This window comes from Corapipo altera, unplaced genomic scaffold, assembly GCF_003945725.1.
Source record: "Corapipo altera isolate COAL_440 unplaced genomic scaffold, ASM394572v1 275, whole genome shotgun sequence".
Classification (NCBI taxonomy): domain Eukaryota; kingdom Metazoa; phylum Chordata; class Aves; order Passeriformes; family Pipridae; genus Corapipo; species Corapipo altera.
This window is the reverse complement of record NW_020885001.1, coordinates 111,151-118,266: the sequence shown is the minus strand read 5'-3', so window position 1 is coordinate 118,266 and position 7,116 is coordinate 111,151.

Genomic DNA, 7,116 nt, shown 5'->3' with positions numbered 1-7,116 from the left:
CAGGAGCTCAGATTTTTCCAGGAGCTCAGGGTTTTCCAGGAGCTCAGGGTTTTCCAGGGCTCGTTGGCACTCCCGGCCAGCGCCGTGTGTTCCGTTTAAGGCTCTAAATGGAACATAAGCCCTGCACTGAGGGGGGTTCCTCTGCTGAGCTGGGGGGGCACAGGCACTGGGCAGGGTTAAACGCTGCCATGTGGTGCCACAGCACCGGTGTCAGGATGAATCAGGGGAGGCTCCACTGATTCCCTGGAACTGAGCACTCCTTCCTTGCTCCAGCACGGGGAGAGCAGCGGGGAGCTCTCATCCAGGCTGGGGGAGGGCAAGGCAGGGGTGACTCCTGTGAGAGGGCTTTCCAAGGCTTTGGAAGGCTTTTTCTGGGGGAATGAACAGCAACTTCCTTTCTTTCTGCCACGAGTGAGAGGGGCTGGGCGAGGGGAGCTCGGTTATTCCAGTGTAAGATCTGAAGTGGAGTCAGGTCACAGCTCGAGCTCATCTCAGCCTTCCTGGGTAAACACCACCTGTCTGCTGTGGGAACCAGCACAGCCAGTCTGTGTTCCCCAAGGAACCCCAGGGATCACCCACAGGAATGGCACAAGTCACCTGCAAACTCCCCCCTGGCTGGTTCTGCCCGTGGAAGGCACAGGAATGATCTTTGCTGTGTCATCCTCTTGACTTTCAAAGGAAGAACAGCAGCAGGTCACTGTTTCTGACTGAATCCCTCCAAATGCCAACTGAACCCTGAGGCTTCCCCTCGAAGCCCTCAGAAACACAGTGAGAGGCTGCTTTTAATTGCTCTGCAGCTCATTTTAATAAAGCACAACCAGCAGAGTGAGAATGGATGTAATTCTTCACCTACCATCAAACCACGGATTTTGCTGATGATTTGCCAAAAAAAAAACAAACAACAAGGTTTGCCAAGGTCTAAAAATCACAATTCCCTCCTAAGCCAAAACTTCAGGATTCAGGAATCTGTTTGGGTTGAGTTGAAGGATAAGACAAAGTGAAACAGTTGAGTGTCCTCAAGGAGAAGGACAGGGAAGAACAAGCCCAGAGAGTCAGCTTCCAGGGATTTCAGGTTTTACCATCTGCACAGATATTACATGTGTAATATCATATATATACTGTAAAAACCTTTTGCACCAGAGTATTTTGTGCAAGAAAGATCTTAATTTTCCACTGAATGCAGACTGTGATGCTGCATAAACCAAAGGGCAAGACCAGTTCCCCCTGTCCATGTCCCAACACCCTCCCCTTCCATCCCCTGTCTCCAAAGAGGTTTCATTTCTACCTGTTCCATTCCACTGATCCGTAAACAAAAGAGTTAACAATAACCCCTGAAATGGCCCATTATCTCACAGAAATAATTCAATTAAACGTTGCTAAAGAGGCTGAGTGACAGGGTGAGCCCTGCCCAGGGTCAGGGCTCTGCTCTGCACTGCAGACCTGCATCCTGGGCCCTTCTTGCTGCAGCAAGGAGCTGGTTTTTTTCCCTTTTCCACATGAATGCCCAAAACCCTTTGGGGAATGTTAAACCCTGTCAAAACAAAGGCATGTAGATTTTTAAGAAACAGTCGTGTGAACAAGTAGGACAAAATTTATGAAGGGTGAGCGGGAGAGAAGAAATTGCATTTGTGTCACAAAATGGGATCACGGAGAAGTCCTGGCTTCAGAAATATTTGGAATATGTGTCTGTACACACACACACACATATTTCCCTGTTTGCACCCCCAGCAGCTCAAGCCCTGATTCTCCCTCTGGGTCCTGGGATGCTGCTGCAGAAATCCAACCCCAAAAATCCTCCTGCCCCACCCAAACTCCAGGGGCTGAGCAGCTGCACCATGCCCCAGGTTTGGTGAAGAGTCATCAGCAAAGGCATTGGGAAGGAATTCCTGGCTGGGAGGGTGGGGAGGCCCTGGCACAGGCTGCCCAGAGGAGCTGTGGCTGCCCCTGGATCCCTGGAAGTGTCCAAGGCCAGGCTGGACAGGGCTTGGAGCAGCCTGGGATGGTGGGAGGGGGTGGAACTGTGTGGGCTTTGAGGTCCCTTCCAACCCAAACCACTCCAGGATTCCCTGATTTTTTCCCCAACTGCTGCTTTCCAGGTACTGTCTCACTCCCCTGCTCCATTCCTCCAACCAAAACAACTTCTTAAGGATGTAAATACACAGAATAAACCTAAACACCAGGAACAAAGCCCAGGCACTGCCTTCCCCCCCCCAGCCCTGCTGACCCTCCACCTCCTGCCTGCACTTCCCACTCCACTTATTTCATCTGTGTTTTCCTGTAAGTGCCGACTGAACCCCCCCAGAACAACAAACACCCATCCCCGAGGGGGTCACAGAGCGCTTCTGTTTGACACCTTCAGCTTAAACAAGAAACAAACCCCAAGAGACTTCACACAAACCCTCCAAGCACCTTCCAGTGTCAGCAAACATGTTCCCCCATCAGTTCCAGTGAAGTTCCACGAGGCAGCTTTGGAGAGCAGACAAGCAGCTTATTCATCAATTTTTCAGCAGCTATCACTGGAATTAAAACCAGTGTGGAATAATTGCAGGGAGACATGAGAGCTTGTCGTTTTTTTTTTTTTTTCCTCCTGGATGGTTGAAGCAGCAGTGCCACGGGAGATGGCTCTGACACCAGCAGGCATTTCAGTGTCTGTGGCATATTTAAAATATTATATGATAATGCTAATGCCTAACAGCCTGCAAAGGACATTTTTCCCAGGGTTTTACAACTGTGGATTGTAAATTAAAACCATTGTAGGAGCCAACATGCAATAAACTCTTGCAGACATTTATATATCACATGTAGTCATGGATGGGGCCGGGACTTGTTTCTCAGATATATCATGAGCAGGTAAATTCTTCACAGGAAGCAGAAAAATCATCTCTTTTTTGGACACTCTCCCCATTACAGAACACAGGAATCTGACAGTTAAATTTCTTTTGGCTGGTGCTGCTTTGCCTCTATAAGTTTTAAACCCCCGAAAGAACATGAAGTTAAAATTTTAATGGCATTTCAGCAGAACCTCTTTGAATTTTGTATTAGATCTCAATTTAGCCTCCAGTAAAGCCTTTAGAAAAAAAAAAATCCGATGCTTAAAAATGTAATAATCATACAGGAACCTTCCAAAGTCAGCATCAAATAGAATAAAATATATTTTATTAATGATACAATTCACAAAATTACTAGTCCTGCCACTCTCTGCCCACAAGAGAGACTTGCTGGGCTGTGTTACCCTGCACTTCCATCAGCTGCTGGTGTTTGTTCTGTGGGATTTAACCGGAGTTGCTTTGGGTGCTTAATGACCTGGGCTGGGTTGTGATGATTGCAGAGGAATTGGCCTTTAGAAGGATGTTCTTTTGAGGATGTTCCAGGGCAGAGGTGGTTCCTCACCAGGGGAGGTTGGTCCAGACTCAGGCAGATCCAAGGGGGACACGGATGGAGCAGTGGGGAGACTCCTGATCCTGGTCCTGTGCCCAAGCAGAGCCCTCCTGCCCTGTCCTGTCCCTGCCCTGTCCTGTCCCTGCCCTGTCCTGTCCCTGTCCTGTCCTGTCCCTATCCCTGTCCCTGTCCCTGTCCCTGTCCCTGCCCCTGTCCTGCCCCTGCCCTGCAGCACCAACCCAGGCCCTGACGTGGGAACACCTTAATAAAAGTATTATACAACTGACTGATTCACCTGCTGGGGAGAACAAACAGCCCAAACAATCCCTCTAATCCAAATTCCTCTCTCTGCTTCAGCTGATCAAGAAGTGACTTCCAAACCAGACCACGTGTGGAGCGGGTGAACTTCCCTGCCAGCTCCTCCTCTGTCTTGCTGCAAAATAAATCAGAAATTCAAGTCATATTCAGGAAAAAAACCAACCCTTTCCTTGACTCCAGCGTCAAAGCCTGCTGTCACAAGCTGCCTGGCATGTGGCAGCCCCTGATCCTGCAGCAGAGGGGCTCTGCCAGGGCAAAGGCTCAGCTGAGATTCCGGGGTTGGGGCTGGAGGAGAGCTCGGCCTGAGAGCCAGGCAATCCAGAGCAGATGGTTTCTGTGCGAAGAGCAAGCGAGACAAAGGGCACTGCTGGAATCAAAATGCTGATTATTATGCAAGTAAACAGATGGGGAGGTCTGTGCCAGAGCAGGGCCACTTGTAAAACGCTTCGGGATGGTGGAGTTGCGAAGCAATTCTGCAGGATGGAATTAAACACTAAATGCCTCTTGGAGGAGCAGAGCTGAATGTTCTTCTTCACACAGGTTATTAAATAACAAAGATGGTGGTAAGTGAGATAAAAATAACACTGATTGCACTGGAAGGAAGAGTGTTTTGCAAGAAATGACGAGTTCACTTCCATTTTGGGTCTCTGAAGTTGAGGTTTTCCATCAGCAAAAATCCACCCAAACTGCCCCAATCCCACCCAGGCACTTGTCAGGAGGAGTGGGACAAGCTCCTGCTCTTTCCAGGACACTTCCTCCGATTTTCACACTGAATTCATTGCCCACAGTGGCTGAGAGAGGAGATTTGACACACCCAGGTGGTCCAACCGTGCTGCTCCTCACACGGAGCTGCCAGACCTTTGAAAAGCTGGCAAATCCAACTGTTTGTAGCTGGCCTGGAGAGTTTCACACTTTCAAGCAGCTTCCCATCACATATTGATTATTAAAGAGTGTTTCATAGTATCATTCAACCAATTTTCCATCCAGCTAAATCATAACCCCCCCCATTGGTCCCTTTAGTGATTAAAGCACGTGCCTGTAGCTCCATGGAAATGCACAATCAGGGAGCAAATGTCTCTGTGGCCTTTCCTCATCCCAACTTTTGGGTTTGCAGTCAGTTTGTCGAGTAAAGGAGCTCCTGGGCAGCATCACAGGTTGTAACTCTGCTGCCAAATTGAACATCTGAAGGCAACCATTGGCTCCAGACCTGAGCTCAGGTGATGAGTTATGAGCAGTGGTGGTGGCTCCACCCAGCACACATTCTGATTTTCTGGGAGGATGTTCCCCTCCATTCCCTGCCAGTTCACCCATTTCACACCTCGAGAAGCTCTGCACTAATTTGAGTCTGAGGACCAACAAACCTGAGTGTGCCAGCAGCCCCTTTGTCTGCACCTGTGCTCTCAGTAAAGGACAAAGCTCAAAGCTTTTTTCCCCATTATTCTCATCCCTGAGATACAAAATGAAGTCTCTCTTGCTGCTCAGCTAATCCTTACTCTGTCTCAGGGAAGAGATATGTTTTTGTCACTTCCTCCTGCTGATAAGACTTGTATCAAAGTTGTGGGGGGAATGAATTGCAATTTTTCAATTTAAAAGACTGCTCATATCAGGCAGAGTCTTGGTTAAACAAATCCCTTGTGAAACAAGAGATAAGGGGCAACATATTTGTGTATTAAACAGAAGACGTTTCCTGTGCTGTGTGCAGCCAATAAATATATTGAAATTTCTTGTAGTGCTCACTGATAATAACTCACTAAATAGTGCAATTAGGGTGATATCCAGCCAATTAGGCTGAGATGACTGTTGGCTTTGGTCTGCACTTGATGCTGATGCAAAGTTGACAAAGATGTCTCAGGCACTACCTCTGGAGCATCTCCCTGGTCTCAGGCTGTGATACTTTGCTGTCGGTGCCTGTCAGGTCCTGGAAGGACAGAGACACACAGGAGCAGCCCCAGTGCCCACGGTTTCAATGGAATCACACTCTTGTCCATTTACTGCATTATGCTCATCTCAAATCTGGTTTTATCCTGGTGCTTTATATCTTTGTGAGGCTTTGTCCAGACTGCTGCAGATCAGCTCAGGAAAGGACAAATAACTTCTGAGTGTCCATCAGGAACTTGGTGTCAGTGCTTGCCAGGATCTGTTCCCCTTGCCCAGCTAAACAAGGGGTTTCCCTGCTGCTGAGAACGGGATCCCAGGGTTCTGTCCCCAGCTGTGACTTCCCATATCACAGTGGAGAATTCCAGGGGCAGGGAATCACAGTCCTGCTTCCTTCCATCCCCCTTTTCAGCACTGGGGAAAGGGAGGAAGGGTTTCCAACAGGGCTCTTTTTTTTTTTAGAGGGAGGAAGAGCTGAAGAAAAGGGGTTGCAGTGGTCCTATACTGAGGAGTCCAGCCCGTCCCTGGGAGCTGGAGGAGCCAAGTTTAGGGCTGGACATAATTCTGACACCCACTGGAGGAAAGGGAGCAGTGATGGAGGGAGTTATGAAAAGAGGAGCAATAGAGCCGGTTTTACACCACCCTGTGGACTTCCAAACAGTGGGATTGCAGCAGGTACAACCTCAATTTCCAGTGAGATGGAACTGCTTTATCCATCCTCTCCTATTGCAGGAGGTCCTTGCAGGTCTGCACTGTGAGGTCCTTGCAGGTCTGCACTGTGACCTCCAGCAGCCTCCTGACCCCTGGCACTGGGTGACCCTCCCTCCCCCAGCTCCTGCTGGACCCCGAGGGGGGAACAGGAGGTGCTGCCTCTGGCCTGAGCCTTTTCCCACTCCCTTGTGCCCCCCTGAGCTCCCCAGTGCACACACAGACCACGTTCTCCCAGCTCCTGCTCCCGAGCTCACTCTCAGCTTTTATCTCTTTGCATTCCTTTTTGAGGCACAGACCTGGCCATTTATATTCCCACTAATCCCACCCTGTTCTCTGCTCTCTTTTTACCTCCTGTGAATGTTCTGCAGAGCTCACCCAGAGCTCCAGGTCCCCTGAACTCGGTGACTCCTCCATCACAAACACCTGAAGGGCCTTCACTGTTATTTTTATAAGGTTATTCTGGTGCAGCCAGATTTATTCACTTCAGTGACTGCTGGGCTCTTGAAGGGCTGGATTATTTTTTTGGAGACGTCCACTTTATGTTCTTTACAAATGAAATCTTTCACAGTTACACAGTGTTATTTTTATTTATATTTCCTCCTCCTTTCCTGGCTATTTAGAATAAACTGCTTTCCACAGTCCCGGGAGACAAATCCTTCAAAGCTAATGACCTTGTTAAAGGTTCACTCATCACAGTAAAATGTCAAACAAGGTACTTTAAGGCAGCAGAATTGGATAGCAAATGTAGCTTTACATTATTATTTAGAAAAAAAATCCAGCAAACCCACACCTAGAGGTAGGTCTGTCGATTCCATGCATTTAAATGTCATTCTT